We start from the raw sequence: 18080 nt of genomic DNA on the forward strand, positions 1-18080 counted from the left end.
TAATAATCTTCTAATTTTTTAATTTGCATCCTTTATTATGAATATTATTATTAAACTTTTTCTTTGATTATTGATCATGGTTTTATACTATATTGAAAAAAACAATAGTAAAAAGAGGGATAAAAAAACAAGTCGACGATGAAGAAGAAGACGAGGCAAGTGGGGGTGGATGAAGCGAACGAGGAGGAGGTGAAGGAGGACGAGGAGGAGGAGGTGGAGGAGGAGGTGGAGGTGGAGGAGGAGGAGGAGGAGAAAGGGGAGCAGGAGGAGAAGATGTAAGGGACAGTGTCAGATGCTACAAAGAGGTAAGATAAGGACAAAGGAATGCCCGCTGGGCTTGGTACCATGGAGGCCACTTGGGACTCCAGAAGTATAGGGTGAGCTGGAGTGGAAACCAGGTGAGCCTCCTGACCCGAGAAGTATGACATTTTCTGCTAATTAGATGAGTAAGTGAATTCAGAGGGGTTAAATAATTTGCTCAAGGTCATCGAGCTTGTAAGGGGAAAGCTGGGGTTTGAATCCTGGTGTATTAGGCCTGTGGAATCTCTGAGAGTGAATTTCACAGAGGCCCTGGTAGGGGGAGAAAATTTGTTTAGAACTGCTGCCTTCTGCCATGGAAGGGGCCTTTGACATTATGGATCTTCTTGCCCCGTTTAACAAATGTGGAAACTGAGCGCCACTGAGGGGTAAGAGACTTGCTAGAAAGTGTGAGTTTTGCAAGAACCCAGGTTCTACTCTGATTCAGGCCTTTTGTGAGATCACTCCTTTCTCCAGCAGGGGCGCTAGTTAGTAGCTTGGACTAAGTGGAACTCAAATGAATCAACACCTTAAATAAAGCAAGCAACTTACCTGGGCCCTGGGAGGAGTCCCCAGCCTCCTGGAGGAGACACGAGTCCAACTTATGTCCTCAGAAAAGATCAGGCTATTCTTAAGTTTGGGTTCCATCAGTAGCCCTGTGGGAGTGGTTTGAGAGCTTACAGAAGACCCTGTGCTCTTCTGAGAATTGCTGCTTGATCTTCTCTCACGGGAGAGCCTCTAAATTGCCCCACCCGGAGTCACTAACATATGGGTTATCATCGATCCTTGGCTCTCAATAAAACCAATCAGATGGCCATACGTCCAGTTGTTGGATGGTTTATTCACCCATTCATTTAAAATATTTATAATTAGGCTTAAAATAACTGGTTGTTATTCTAATAAAATATGGATTATCACCCAGATAATCCCTGTTGAGGAGTTTGTTTAGAGTGGCAATGTGCCCAGCCTCTGAAGACAAATCATGCTTGGCTAAGCCAGTCATGGTAATATGTTCCATTTTCCCCCCCTAGATACTCACTTTCCCAGAAACCCTTGCAACTGGATGGTGGAGGGGGTCACGTGATATAGTTCTGGCCAATGATTATAAGAGATAGTTGTGAGAAGAGCATACTCTGGCATTAAGTCTTCTACCTTCTTCTTGCCTTTAATGTGGATATGGTGCCTAAAGCAGAGGTAGCCTCCTGGTAGCAGAAAGTGATAATAAGAGATCAAACAGCTTGGGGATGGAGGAGCAGAAAGACAGGTTCTTGGTGACTTTGTTACTAACCCTGGATTCCCAATTTTCAGGTTTCTGAGATATTAGATAATTAAAGATCTTTATTGTTTAAGCCACTGCTACAGTTTTCTGAGTATTTGTAGCTTACAACATTCCTGCTATACTCTCAAGTTTTTAATTTATACAAAGGCTCACTTATTATTCAGGGAGTTGCATTCTTCTTAATATGTCTTGGAGACTTATTTTTATCATCACATACAGGCCTGCCTAATTCTTTTCTTGTTAGAGGCATGGAGTATTCCATTACAACAGACACACTACGATTTATTGCTCATTTCCTTATTGGTTGAAATTCATCTTGCTTACAGTTTTTTGCTTCTACAAAGCAGCGCTGTAACCAATATCTTAAACATATGTATTGGACACTTTTGTCAGTTTATCTGATATGAAGGTTAATTTGCTAACAGTGGAACTGCTGGATCAAATGCTATATAAGTTGTAAAATTTGGTGGTGCTGCCAAGTTGTCCTCCAGAAGGGCTCCACCAATACACACAGCCACTACCAGTGCCCATGCATGCCTTTCCCCCCAAACTCTCATCAAATGGCTCCTGAGAAATGCTTGCATTCTTGACGTACAATCATTTTTAAAAAGATTTTATTTTAATTTGCATTTACTTACTTATGATTAACGTCAAGTATTTTTTCTCATGTATATTGGACATCTGCATTTCTTCTTTTGTAACCTCCTGTTTTTATACTTCCCTCCTTTTTCCTATGGGGTACTTAGGCCCTATCTGATTTGTACAACGTTCTTTCCATGAATTTGGAAAGTCAGCCCTCTGACAAATGTGCTTCAAATTTTACCCCCGTTTGCTGTTTATCTTTTTTAACATTTTTATTTTTCATTCTTGACACTATTACAGATGTTCCCTTTACCCTTCCTTTGCCCACCTTCACCCAGCCCCCGCCCCACCTACCTTTTCTTTGGCCATCACTGTTATCTGTGTCTATACATTATACATATATGTTCTTTGGCTAATCTCTTCACCTTCTTTCATCCAGTCCCCCCAACTGCCCTCCCCTCTGACAGCTGTCAGTCTGTTCCATGTATCCATGTCTCTGGTTCTATTTTGTTTATCAGTTCATTTTGTTTACTAGATTCCACACATAAGTGATATCATATGGTATTTATCTTTCTCTGGTTTATTTCGCTTAGCATAATAATCTCCAGGTCCCTCCAGGCTGTCTCAAAGGGTAAGAGATCCTTCCTTTTTACAGCAGCATAGTATTTCATGGTGTAAACATACCACAGCTGTTTTTATTCATCCATCTACGGATGGGCACTTGGTAGCTGTTTCCATATCTTGGCGATTGTAAATAGCGCTGCTATGAACACGGGAGTGCATATATTCTTCCTGATGGGTGTTTCGGGATTCTTAGGATATAGTCCTAAAAGTGGGATCACTGGGTCAAAGGCAGTTCCATTTTTAATTTTTTGAGGAAACTCCATATTGTTTTCCACAGAGACTGCACCACCAGCAATGCATTCCCACCAGCAGTGTACTGGGGTTCCCTTTTCTACACATTCTCACCAGTACTTGATTTATTTATGGTAGCCATCTGGCAGGTGTGAAGTGATATCTCATTGTGGTTTTAATTTGCATCTCTCTGGTAATTAGTGACCTTGAGCAATTTTTCATATGTCCATTGGCCATCTGTATGTCCTCTTTGGAGAAGTGTATATTTAGGTCCTTTGCCCATTTTTAAATTGGATTGCTTGTCTTTGTGGTGTTGAGTTGTATAATTTCTTTATATATTTTGGAAATTAATCCCCTATCAAATGTATCATTGGCAAATATGTTCTCCCAAACAGTGGGTTCCCTTTTCGTTTTGTCGATGGTTTCTTTTGCTGTGCAGGTATTTTTCATCCCTCAAACCATTTTAATTTTCAGATTGTTGTATGTATCAATCATATCTTTTATGGCTTCTGGGTTTTTATCTTGTTTAGAAAGGACTTTGCACTCCAGGATTATAAATACATTTATCAAGTATTTCCTTCTAATACTTCTGTGGTTTCTTTTTACACTTAGAAATTTGCTTCAACTGGATTTTATTTTAGTCTAAGGATTAAGATAAGGATTTGCTTTATGTTTTTCCAAACAGGCCCTTGTGCTGCTGGTTCTGAGGAGCCAGACTTGCATTTGAGGATCTGGGTAAGTCATGGTTATCTTCCTGTTCCCTTCAGATCTAGACAGTCTTGGGAGGTTTGAAGGCACCAGGATAGACAATGTTGTAACCCAGGGGAATGATGCTCTGTGGGAATGTCCAGGTCTGAGGGTAGGCAGGGTGGGGAAGGAAACTGAGGAGTGGAGAATCAGTTTGGCAGCATCTACTAAAGCCATACATACTTACATCTTATGACAAAGCAATTTCACTCCTGGGTATATACACACTAGAAATGAACACATATATTCACTGAAAGACATGTTGATAGCAGTAATTTTATACTAGTACCAAACTGGAAATAATTAAAGTGTTGATTGATAAGAGAATGGATACATAAATTGTGGTAGAGTAATACAGTGGAATATAATTCAGCAATTTTTTTTAAAAAAGAGCAAACCTCATTGTGGCATTATTCATGATAGCCAAGAAATGGAAACAACCAAAAGTGTTCTTTTATTTTTTTTTAAACAGCAATCTTTATTTTTTAATTTATTATTTCAGAGAGGGAGATAAAAACATCAGTGATGAGAGAGAATCATTGATTGGCTGCCTCCTGCATGCTCCCTACTGGGGATTGAGCCCGAAACCTGGGCATGTGCCCTTGGCCAGAATTGAACCCAGGATCCTTCAGTCTGCAAGCCAGTGCTCTATCCATTGAGTCAAACTGGCTAGGGCCCAAAGTGTCCTTTGATAGATTATTGAATAAAGAAGATGTGGCACATATATACCGTGGAATACTACTCAGCCATAAGAAAAGAGGAAATACTGCCATTTGCGACAATTCGGATAGATCTTGAGAATATCATGCTAAGTGAAAATAACTCAGATGGAAAAAGTCAAGAACCATATGATTTCACTCATATGTGGGATATAAAACTGAAAGCAGCAAATGAACAAACAAGACAAAGAAACAAACAAAAAGCAAACATAGACACAACAGTATGGCAATTACCAGAGACAAAAAGGTGGTTAGGGGAGCAGTAAAGGGTAAAGGGGGTTAACGAAAGGAGATCTGACTTTGGGTGGTGAACACACAATACAATATGCAGATGATGTATTATAGAACTGTGCACTTGAAACCTACGTAATTTTATTAACTAATGTAACCCCAAATAAATTTAATAAAAAGCCAAACAAAACAAAACAAAGAACAAATCCGTATTATATGTGTTATGGGCTGAATCGTCTCCCCCTCCCCAAATTCATATGTTGTTGAAGTCCTAACCCCCAGTACTTAATGTGACTGTACTTGGAGATAGGATCTTTAAAGAGGCAATTAAGTTAAAATGTGGTCATGTGGGTGGCTCTAATCCAATATGACTGGTGTTCTTATAAGAAGAGAAGATTAGGGCACAGACACACACAGAGGGAAGACCATGTGAAGATACAGGGAGAAGATAGCCATCAACAATCTAAGGAGAGAGGCCTCAGAAGAAACCCACCCTGCTGCTCCCTTGATCTCGCTAGACTTCCAGCCTCTGGAACTGTGAGAAAACAGATTTCTGTCATTTGCTATGGCAGCCCTAGCAAACGAATACAACATGTGACTACCTGAATGAATCTCACAGATATTATGTTGAGCGAATGAAACAAGATGTCAAGCATACACACTGTATAATTCCATTTATATGGAATTTAAGAATAGGGAAAGCTAATTGGTTAGCTTCTGGGGCTGAGTATTGACTGGGAAGGGCATGAGGGAGCCTTCTGGTGTACTGGACATGCTTTATATCTTGATCTGGGTGGTAGTTATATGGTTATATACCTTCGTAAAAACCCATCAAGCTGCATACATAAGATTATTACGATTTGTCCACTTTATTATATATAGGCTATATCTACTAAAAGAAAAAAAGACAAATTCTTGAGAAGAGACATGAGCATTTTGGGGTCGGCCTCACCTCTGTGTGGCCGGTTCCACCAGCGATGGGAATGCAGGCCGAGTGAGCACTGTTCAAGTCAGCGCCTTCTGAATCTTGAGACAAAAATAACCCTGTCTCAAGTATGTTCTTTCCTTTTTTTCCAAATGGGAAAGGCACAGGCTTTTTTCACATCCCCAGCCAGAGGGAATCTTTCTCAAACTTTCCATAGAGATTCTCCTTTGGGCAGACACCAAACATGGACATTTTCCACCAGGGAAAAACTGCTGGGGAGCTCCGGGCTTCTGAAAAGAGCCAGTTGGGAAGGAAATGATGGCAGAGCTCCCCTCCCCCAAAGGGCCTCACCGCAGTCCTCTGGGAGCCACGCTAGACCGGCTGTGGGTTGTCACCACAAGGTCGCTGATCAAAGGGACCATGATCCAGCTTCTGCTGCTTCCTGAGGACAGGGGTGGGAGAGTGGACTGGGTCAGATAGCGGCCAGGCTCCAGCCCCTCTGAGCACCTGGCCTTGTGGGAGGGGAAGTGTTGATTCTCCACCCACCCCCTCCGCCCCACAACGGAAGGAAGTCACAGATATTAAAAAATAGAGTGTAATGCAATATGTAAAATATGGACAGTGGATGGAATGTCCCAATTCTGTCTGGCTCTGTCCATCTGTCCTATGTGGAGGAGATGGAGGCTGGTTTCCTGGCCGCACCTCCTCTCTCCCCTCCTGGGACTCCTCACTCCCACCGTCATCCCCTCTTTGTCCAGCCTCTTCGGTTGCCTCCTCACCACCCGCCACCGGAAGTGCTCTGAGGTGGGGATAAATCTTTAGGAATCACCTGTGTAGGGCAGGCAGTGGGATGACTGTGCCAGGAAGGAGTTATTTTTCAGATGATGACACCAAGTTTAGGGGTGTCATGATCTCTAGCCTGAGATCATGCGCCTAAGAGAAGCCGGAGACAGGATCAGAATCCAGGCTAGTGGGACAGGGCGCTTAGGCTCTGTCCACAGGGCTCAGCTGCCTCAGGTCTCCTTTGAAGGACGTTTCTGGACTGTTATATGCTATCCTGCCTCTCAAGATAAGTAACATTCGAATGAAATGTTTAAAAAGTGATGAATAAAATATAAAATTTAAAAATAAAGACAGGATCAGTATTACCGATTTTTCCTTTTGCTTCAGGCTCTCATATGGCACAGTTATGAGGGCTTATCCCTGGGGTCCTCAACCCCTGTCCTGTCCCCAATATACGATGGTGCTTCCAAAGTCCAGTTTTGGACCTGTTGCTCTCCTTGGCCCACTCCCTTGTTTTTGAAACTCAAATGGATAATATTGCTCTCAATTTTCATCTCAGTGTGGGTGACTCCAAATTCTACATGCCCAGCCCTGGGAAAACGACTTCCCTTGGGTTCATGTCTTATATTTCCACTGGCGTGTTGGAAATCTGTCCCTGAACACCGCTGACCTCCTAAGGTCAACTCATCCTCAACTGGACTCCCCCTCCCCCATCTTGTCCTCAGGTCTCCTTTGACTGTCCTGTCAGTGTCCGCAGCCGCCTTGTGGTCACCTAGCTTTCCCCTCATCTCCATTATCTATATCCAGTCTGCCATCAAGCCTTGTTGGTGTTTATTCTCGAATACCTCCTATAGCTGCCCTTTCTTTTCTAATAACCAGACAGACCATACGTTGAATTGACCACTTGCTGGGGGTGGGAAGGTACAGAAGAGACGATATAAGCATTGTCATTTGTCTGAGGAACGCAGATGCAGTGGGGTAGGTGGAGGTGTTGGGAGAAAGGAGTGTGTTCATTTAGAGCTGTGTAGACAGGGCAAGTGGAAGTTGAAGGCAGAAATAAGCTCCATGTTGTTGAAATACCTGCTATCTTCTATGCACTTGCTGGGTGCTAGGGAGGCAAAGATTGAAAATCAGTTCAGTGCTTGAGAAGCTCACAGTCTTTTGGGAAGACAGAGCCACAGATAAATCCACAGGGGCATGTCATTCTGGGGCACTGAGGAGGGAGCAACCAGTTGTGCCTGAAAAGATAGGCAGGGCCCAGCTGGCAAGGCTCAGTGGTTGAGCATCAACCTATGAACCAGGTCATGGTTCGATTCCTGGTCAGGGTATATGCCCGGGTTGCGAACTCGATCCCCAGTGTGGGGCATGCAGGAGGCAGCTGAGCAATGATTCTCTCTCGTCATTCATGTTTCTATTTCTCTCTTCTTCTCCCTTCCTCTCTGAAGTCAATAATATGTATATATATGGAAGGGGAAGAAGATGATGAAACTCACCAAGGTGATAATGATACACAGGGAGAGTCCATCTGGCTGGAGGTGGTTGGGCTGAGGAAGGTGCTCCAGCTTGGTACTTCTGGTGGTAATAGATTGGATAGTAATATCAGCCATTTCAAATTCGTCCAGGCAGCCTCATGTCCTGACTTCAGGTGTCCTCTCACATTCATAGCTTATGATTCAAGGTATAGCTTATCTGTGCCTTTTTTCTTCTTGAATGAAGAAGCATTCAGAACCCAGATATTCCTTTGGCTTGCAAGCAGAACATGGATGTAATGATTTTTTTTTTTTTTGGCTATTCACTTAGAAGGACGAGCCTGCTCTGGGATCATAAAGAAATATTCTTGCAATTGGTCTTGACTTGACTTTAATCTGAATAAAAAGTCTCAAAGAATGGAGGAAAGGGAATTCTCACACTAATTACTAGTTAATCAGTTGGCACAGATGTCCGACATCTGGTCCCCATTCTGCCTCCCCTACTGCAAAGTCCACTGGTTCAATATCCACAGCTTGATGGGCCTGGGTCCCAGGGAAGCATCTGCTCTGTGTCCGGAGAGCTTGTGGAAGATTAAAAAGGGAGCTGTACTTCCTACACTCTTCCAGTTCTAGAACCACCAGCTCTGGTGACTGATAACTCCAGAGGGGCTTCCTCACCCCAAACTATCTCTCCTATTGGTCTGTCACATGCTCGAACTCTCCCAATTAACACATCATTTCCTTGGCTTTGGTCTTGCATTTCCAGGCAAGGATGGAGAGAGGAAGATATAAAGACATTGTGACTCCCAAGCATTTCAGTGTAACAGAGTTTACAGCTCATGATGCCCTGGGCCTCTGTGTTTTAATCGGGGGAGGAGGGAAGACCTGCTTAGAATCTGGGCCAGCTCTCAGTGAGCAGGTTTGGGTGAGGATGTGTAGCAAAAGGATCGGCAGCTTTGGGACCTCTGAGGACTGAGGATGTGGTCTGAAGGTGATGAGAAGTGGGGAAAACCCACCGGTGGGCCAAAACCTTGGGTTGAGCAAGGGTTAGAAGTGGACAAAAGGGGTCCCAGTTTGCTTGAAGGCATCAGTTGGAGGACCCTGCAGAAGGAACGATCAGAGATCCTGTGGACATACTGGAGTCCCTGCCTCTCACCCGTGCCCTGCTGCCACTCTCTACAGCTAACCTTTGAAAGGTGGGACCTAATCCCATGATGTGATTCCTGGCAGACATGGCCTCCCAGGAGCAGCAGCATGGCAGGTGAGCAAGGCCTCTCATCCCCGATCGCTGTAGGGACTCCAACCAGTCCTGGGTTTGCCCAGGCTCCTCTGGTTCCCCACCTCCCACCCCGGCTCTTCTTCCTCCAGGATGCTGTCAGTGTGGAGACATCAGTATGCTTTGGAGATTAATGTTTCAAAAAAACTCAGAGGAAACTCAGACATTGCTTTGGTCTTAACAAGTTTTAGAAAAGCTTTTCCAAGACCCACTTTTCTGCCAACATAGAGGCAGTGTTGGTTTTTCTTCATAATCAGCCATGTCCCCTAACTGTATCTTTATATGAAACATCTTGTCCTTATCTCCTTTTCAGTGGCAAGAAGCCAGGCCTTGGGGACTTCAGAGAACTGAAAATCCAGGGCTGGAAGTTCCCGGGAGCACACCACCTGGCTGAGCCAGCTGTCCTGTTGCAGAGGGCGACATCCACCTTGGAACCTCGTACTCATATGCAATCAGGTTCTAATTTTAGAAAGTCCTGAGAACTCGTTGGGTAACTCTGAGTTATCTTTTTAAAACATGACATAGGCATTGAGAACCAGAACATAAGCCTTATGACTCTAAAACTGAGTCTCCTAAGTCACCAGGCATGCCTCTCATTGGTTTGCCCACAGACCCATTTCATGCCCTTCTCCCTGATCTGCTCTGGGTTGTAGAGAGCTACATTTCCCAGGCTCCTTTGTGCACAAACCCACTTTAAGTACAGGGAGTAACTTGGAAATTGTAGCCTGGGGACTGCTCTTAACTAATGACTGCCAGGTGTGAGGGTATCAATGGGATGTGGCCCTCTGAAGTATTAATCCAAAGTTACTCTTCTGACACTTTGAGCAGAAACTTTAGAAATTTCCTTAAATGGGTGCTTTCTTCTCAGCCTGTGGGCGGCTGTGTAAGTTCCAGGAGCTCTGGGCTCATCTTGTAGGAAGACATCAAGCCCAGGACCGAGATATCAGTTCCTTCTTCTTCCACAGCAGTATTCACTGTCAAAACGAAGCAGTTGCTCTGCTTTCAGAACCTCATGTGCCTCCTGGGATCCAGCGGCTCAAGGGTGAGTGCAGGGTTTAAAGATGTGCATTTTTCATTCTGGTGCTCAATTTTAGAATTAGCTTTCTATTCCAGAGTTCGACTACGCTGGTCTCCAGTGTGGTGACTTTTGAAGGGATTTTTAAAAAATATATATTTTATTGATTTTTTACAGAGAGGAAGGGAGAGGGATAGAGAGTTAGAAACATTGATGAGAGAGAAACATCGATCAGCTGCCTCCTGCACACCCCCTACTAGGGATGTGCCCGCAACCAAGGTACATGCCCTTGACTGGAATCGAACCCGGGACCCTTCAGTCCGTAGGCCGACGCTCTATCCACTGAGCCAAACCGTCAGGGCTGAAGGGATTTTTAAGAATCTTAAAAAGCCAAACAAAAACAGAATGTGATTTCACCTTACTTTAGAGCCCAACCTGTGAATTAAACGTGACTCCATGATGTGTGTACACCTGTGCGTGTGTGGCAGATTTACCAAATACTTGTTTATCAGAGAAAATGTGGTTTGTTTGTAATCACTTTGCTGTTTTCTTATATAACTCCCTTTACTCAGTAACGGTGGAAGAGACCCGATCCCCCGCCCCATATCATAATGCAATATTTTAACCAGTCCCCTTTAACTAATGCCTGGGATCCTCTGGATAAAATTGCTTCTCCTTTCAGCTCTCCCCCCTCTTTTTCTGTGTATGGACAAGGGGCTGATGTGCCTTTGTAATGCTGGGGAAGATGAGTATTCTGCGTCTGTCCATTGCGCTCTGGCTCTTCTGTTTCTGTCTTGTTCTCATTGTCACTTACCCTACTTATACTTGGTCTGAGGTATGTTATAGGGAAGCCCAGGGGCTGGACTCCGCATAAATACGGGGAAGCCCCCTTCCCTCACCCTTGCCACCTGTGCAGGCTGGACCTCCTTTCCCCCTCTTCCCCCCTCCCCCTCCCACAGGGAGGCCTGAAAGAGCTTATGTGCCCCTTCCCCAATTTTGCTTAGCCTTCAAGACCTCCACAAGTGTCCCAATGTACTTCACCTCCTAGGTTCTTATACAGGAGGCAATAAAGTCTCTCATTTAGCTCTTACTCCTGTCTGGAGAAAATATCTTCTCTTTTTCCAACAGCAAGCTTTCTTACCCCACTCTCTTCCAGGAGTGCCCTCCTTTCTTGCTAGCTTGAGTCCCAGCCCTGGGTAAGGAGTCAATGGCATAATGGCTGAGGGTGGGGGCTTGAGAATCAGCCAGCAACCCTGAGTCTGAATCCCAGCCCTATCACTTGCCAGCCATGTGGCCTTGGGCAAGTCATTTTGCCTCTTCAGGTTTCAGTTTCCTCATCTGTAAGATGGAATAATAGTATCAGACTCTCATTATCATGAGGATTAAATGACACTGAGTGTTCAACATATGTTTGCTGAATGAGTGAGTGGATGAATGTGCAAAACAATTGCACTAGCTGGTGGATTGGATCTTGGAACTTTATTTGTGAGCATTGTAATGTTAAGATAAACACTGACTAGACTGTGTGGTTTCTCCTCTCTACTACCCTCAAGTAAAAGCCCATGATTGCCTATAATTGCTTTTCTCTTTACTGTGGGTTGGTTTTATCTTCTTAGCAGATGATTATTTTTCCAAGGATATGGACTGGTTCTCCTTCCTCTCTTCCTCAGCTTGGCAGATGCTCAGTAAATGGTCACTAATCATTGTGTCCTATTTGGTCAAAATGATTCCTGAATGCTGGCTTGGAAAGAACAGAGGTCAGGCTTGAGATGAGCCCTTGGAAGTTGGATTGTGGGGGCAGCTTCTGACCTCCCCAGCCATCTGGAAAGCTCAGTCTTGTGTCCTTGATTTGGAACTAGCTTGTTGTGTCTGAGACATTAACCTACATTTGGGGTAAAGACAGGACAGCTCGGCCCAGCTGGTGTGACTTAATGGTTGAGCATTGTCCTATGAACCAGGAGGTCACGGTTTGATTCCTGGTCAGGGCACATGCCCAGGTTGCGGGCTTGATACCCAGTAGGGGCATGCAGGAGGCAGCTGATCAATGATTCTCTCTCATCATTGATGTTTCTATCTCTTTCTCCCTCTCTCTTCCTCTTTGAAATCAATAAAAATCTTAAAAAAAAAGACAGGACAACCCAGGGACTGCCTCTCAGAATCAAACACATAAGGCCAAGAGAAAAATACTAAGGGAAAGAAAGTAGGTGAAAAGTTTATATCTGGTTGGAATAATGTGCAAATGATTGACAGTTGTGGACAAGACTGTGATTCTGATTTATGGGTGGGATAGTACATTCTCTGTTTCCTGAGTACTCAATGACCCCTTATTCATACATACAGTCAAGTCTCTACCAATCACACACAGAAGTGCTTTTGGGAGAATTTTCAACAAATTCAGTTCCATCCCTGGGGGAAGAACGCAGACCTCATGCTATGGTGGACCACAGTGCTGTCTTTTTAAGTATAAGAAGAGCATGTGTGATAATACTTGGCCCTTTCACACCCATGGGCCCTTCTAGGTGGATTGTGTCACCCTTGCTGATAAGGGAGGTGACCACTGGTGGTGGGCCCAGCAGTAGACAGTGCACAGGCTGACCATGAGGAAGCCTGTGCATGAAATTCTTCTTAATAGAGTGAGGTGAATAATTAGGGCAATCAGACAATCTCTTTATGGAATGTTATCAGAAAGTTATGGGAAGAACCAGCCAGTATATATAAAGGGAAATAAGAAGACAAAAAGAAGTAGAGATCAGACTAGAGAGGGGTGGGGGGTAGGGCGGCGCGGCGAGTCGCATATGGTGGAGAACAAAAGTGATGGCAGGGACCAGAGCACAAACACTCATCCCTGGAGTTGCCTCAATGCCTCCAGTCCCTTGGATGGAGTTACTTGGATGGGTCTCTGTTCGTTCCTTTGTTATGATTAAGGGACTGCTGTGCAGACAGAGTTTATCAAAATGGGCGCTCTAGCCAAGTCCAGCGGTAAAGCCAGTGCTTCTCAGGCTTTAATGTGCATCTTGTTAACTTGCACATCCCCATTCAGTAAATGTGGGTGGGGCCTAGATCCAACTTTCTAAAAGCTCCCACTTGAGGCTGATGCTGGTAGCTAGAGGATCACATTTTGAGGAACAAGGGCTTAAGCAAAACACACACATGCACACACACACACACAGACACACACACAAGCATACACACACCCCATCCATCACCAATTTAAAAATTTTGCATAGAAGTTGAGATTCCATGAATAACCAACGGTTGGCTACTAAACTTGTCGCTTTTTACTTAGCTTTACTCTAGAGCTGGGGAAAAAATGACTTCTAATTTATTCTTGGCATAAAAATCCAGGATGTGTTAAAATTAATAATAAAAATACTTTAACTCAGCAAAGATTTCTTTTTTACTTTAGGGCAAGAAAATGCAGGTTTTTTAAAAAAACAAAACAAAACAAAACAAACTGTAAGAGTTTATTTAGCCTCCTGAAATTGTACCTTTAAATGTCTCCCTTGGGTGGGCTCAGAACAGTAGGGAAGAGATGGATTATTCATTAAATGATTCTGGAATAATAGTTTAGCAACTTGAACAAAAAAATCAATTTAGAGTCTCATCTTACTGTACACCAAAATAAATTTTAATGGATTAAAGAATCAAATATAATATTAAAAATACTATAAAAGTATGAAATAATCTCCAGATTGGGAATACTTAATAAGGTTAAAAGAGTTGGAAGAAATCATAAAAGTTATGAATTTTATTGTATAACATTTAAAGTTTCTGTCTGTAGTCCATCCTGTTCCCATCTCACCATAATTAAACAAACATCAAAATCGTTGCAGAAAAGTGTAAACATCACCAAAATCAAGAGACAGGCCAACTTTATTAACTCTACATTTGTGGAAACTCATAGACCTGTACCAGCAACAGAGCAAATCTTACTCTATGTACATTAAAAAAATAAATTGCAAAAGAGATATGAAAGAAAAAAATAGCTGCTGAAAACACACAAACATTAAAATACCAACTAATCAACTGGGAGAAAAATCTTACAATACACACCATAAATTAAAGGTTGATGTTCTCACTATATAAAAAGCATTTCAAATTTGTAAGCATAATATTGATATGTCAGTAGACATGTGGGTGAGCAGACAAGTCATAAAATAGAACATTTAAATGGCAAGATAATAAAATGAAAATTAACTTGTCATTGACATTTTAATGTTCCAATCTATCAAAATAAAGGAAAAATGGGAATACCTGATGTTGAAAAGAGTATACCAGTAGTGTAGTCTAGTCTGAATAATGTCCTCTCAAGATATCCATGTCCTGGGCCGGAAGAGATTAACCAAAGAATTTATATGCATATATGCATTGCCCATGGACATAGATAATAGAGTGGTGAAGGCCTGGGGCGGGGTGCAACCTGGAGTAGGGGCAAGGGGAAATAAATGGGGGACATCTATAATACTCTCAACAATCAAGATTTAAAAAAAATATCCATGCCCCAATCCCTGGAACCTTCAAATGTTACCTTATAGGGAAAAAGAGATGTTTCAGATGTGATTAAATTAAGAATTTTAAGATTATTCTGGATTATCTAGGTGGGCCTTAAATGTCATCCCAAGTGTCCTTATAAGAAGAAGGCAGAGAGATTTGCCTGCAGAAGAGTAGTAGGAGATGTGAAGAGACTGGAGTGATTCGAGGAAGGGGTCACAAGTCAAAGAATATAAGTGGCCCCCAAAAGCTAGAAGAGGCAATAGATGAATTTTCCCCTAGAGCTTCCAGAAGGAACTACGGACTTTATCCCATTAAAACTGATTTTGATCTTCTGGCCTCCAGAACCATAAGAGAATAAATCTGTGCCCCCAGATGTATGGTAATTTATCACAGTAACAACAGGAAACTAATGCATGCAGTTAAACAGCCTTTCTCATAAATTGCAAACAGGAGTTTCAATGTGCAACCTATTTTGCAAAATTTTCACAATATGTAGGAAAAGCTATAAAATTTTATATCTAGTGATTTAGTGATTCTATATCTGGGGATCTATTTCAAAGAGACAGTTTGGCAATGTAAAAGGCTCTTGCATGAAAATGTTTATCGGCATCAGTTCATCAACAAACTGGAAACAAATTACATGTTCAATGGAAGGGGAAAGATTGAATGAACTATAGACTGAGAATAGATTATTATTAAGCTATAAAGTACTATAAATATTTTGTAAAAAGATGGGAAATGCTATATTGTATAAATATTACATTAAGAGTAAAAGCTAACACATAAAATTATATATACCTCATGACCTCAACTATGTAAAAATTCATAGAGATAAGACTAGAAGGATATAGACAAAAATATTTCTTGATTGTGGGTGATTACTTTTATTCATTCAACTATTGTGTCTTTTCAAATTTTCTATAATGAGTGGGTATTAGTTTTGCATTCAAAATCAGTATTAAGATCAGTAAGTGGCCCTTTTGGAAATGGAGGGCAAGGGGCCTGGACCTTGAGGCTGGTGTCATGGCCAAACCTTGAAGGAAGTAGGAAATCTGAAGAGGTTGATTCTCCAGGCTTTGACCAAAGAAGCCCACTTCCCCCTTTGCTGCTGGCTGCCATTTTGCCATCTTGAGAAGCCGGCCTGAGAACAAAGTCCTCATAGAGGAGAACAGAACTGAGGGAATCTCCAAGAGATGGAGCCAGAGCTTGCCTTACCTCTGTACTTCCAGTGATGTGAGCTAATACATTTCCTTTTTGTTTAGGACTCACGGTGTTAGGGTTCTAATGTAGAGTGCAACAGAGTCTAATAATTTTTAATGGAAAACTTCAAAATATTTAGAATGTCTAGAGTTAATTACTGGGAGCTTACCCTGGGTCAGACACTGTGCTGAGCACTAAAGTTATGCAAGTGGTTCAATACCAAGCACAGATTTTAATCTAGAGAAGAAGCTATCTGTTCATTAGATTGACAGGATGGGACAGACAGTTATCTTTTTGGTCAATATGTGGCAAGTAGGAACCTGCTGCCTTGGGTTAGGGTATGCTTCGATCAGAATGAAGTACTTTGTGTTGCAATAGCAAACCCAACAACACAGGCTCATTTGTTGCTGTCCTACATGTCTAACACAGGTGGGGTGGGGAGGGGCTCTGCTCATTGTTGCTCTTAGGGATCTAGGTTGATGGAGCAGTCACAATATGAAATGTTGCTGGTCTTTTTGTTGGAAGGAAAGACAGATCTTCGTAGTGTGTCACATAGGTAATTAAATGCTCCCACCCGGAAGTGACATGGAAAGCCAGCTTCATGGGCATGCAGTCTGTGCAGTTGTATAAAGCCCTAAGCTCGGAAGGGCCCTGTGCTTGGTTTAATGCTCTGCTGTTGCCATTTTGAAATAACTAATTTTTAAACAAGGAACTCCCACATTGTCATTTTGCACTGGGCCCTGTAAATTATGTAGGCAGCCCACACTAGATCTCATTGGCCAGAGCTGATCACATGGCCCACCCCTACCACAAGGGGGCAGAGAAGTGCAATTCTATTCTGTTCCAGAAAGAGAGAACCAGAGCATTTATTGAACAGCGTAGAAGATGACCACAGAGTGTCTGACACTAGTTTTGCTTTGTGAGGCTAAGGGAAATCTTCCTCTTGACGTGCAGAGCTTGTCGTGATAAAACAACTCATTTGCACCAGGGTCCCAGGAGCTTTTCTGAGCAAAAAGGACAAAGATTTCAACTTCTATTCCTGGAGATTCAGTTAGGGAAATCTGTTGGTGTGGACCAAACCCAGAGGCTGGGAAGAGCAAAGAAGTTCCAGAAGTAGAATTAACTAGGCTGAGGATGGTGCTCAGCATGAAGACCACAGGGTATTTGAGGGAGAACTTGTTGTGGCCCAATGTATGTGAGGCTAGGAGTCCCCTATCACAGTGGTCAGCTCTGTGGTATGATGAGTGAGCCTGGGCTGTAAACCAAGAGAGCTGCAGCCTCAGATCCCACATGGGGCCATCACTGCATCTGGGCCAGGGAAGTCAGCTGTGGACAAGGATGCACAGGCCCAGTCTTGTACACAGACAAAATCCAAGAATTATAGCCCCAGAAGTTGGTGGGACTTTAATTCTCTCTCTGGCTGGCATTTGGAAACGAGAGTGAGCCCTCTTCAAACTGAGTCACACTCCAAGGTTCTTAAAATATTTGCAAAGAGGAGCCTGTTTGGGAGAGAGATGTTGGACTTCTAATAGGACTTGAATGAGTGACTAAGGCAATGTGAAAGGAGGAACTCTGTATCATATCTTGAATTGGAGAAGCAACTCAGGTTGTTACTGTGCAGCTAAGCCAGAAGAACCATGCTCATGCAGAGCTCTCTGAAGAAGCTCTCTCAGCTTGGGGGGAATATCTCCCCAGTCCTTGGGGCAGCCTAGCTGAGTGCCAGTGTGACCACAGACAATTTTGCCAAACTTGGCTATAGAGAAGCTGCCATGGGGGTGAAAAGTACAGGTTCCTGGGGTCTGGACTCAGACAGCGGGGGAGGCGGGAGAAGCTGTGTCCCAGAAGACCTGCTAGGATTCATGGCATACCCATGGCTACGTGAAAGAGGCCTGTGGGACCACTTCTGCTCTTCACTTGTTCACGGTAAGGTCAGGGTTCTGTTGGCTTTTATAGGGAGTCTCCTGGAAGACAGAGACTGGTGAGGAGAAAAGGATCTGATGCAGTGAGCTTGACAAAACAAACATTTCCCCTGCACTGGATGCTGTTGGGCATTGACTTTTGACCTGCGGCCTCTCACCCCAATCCAGCTACATAAGCCACTAAGAGCAGCTGTGCTTGGAGAGCCTCCACCCTTTCACCGGAAGTATCCTGCATGGCCTCAGTTCCTCACAGTTTTGCACACTCCCCATTTCTCTTCTCTCCCCAGAA

The sequence above is a fragment of the Myotis lucifugus genome, unplaced genomic scaffold (genome assembly GCF_000147115.1).
Source record: "Myotis lucifugus unplaced genomic scaffold, Myoluc2.0 scaffold_178, whole genome shotgun sequence".
Taxonomy (NCBI): Eukaryota; Metazoa; Chordata; class Mammalia; order Chiroptera; family Vespertilionidae; genus Myotis; species Myotis lucifugus.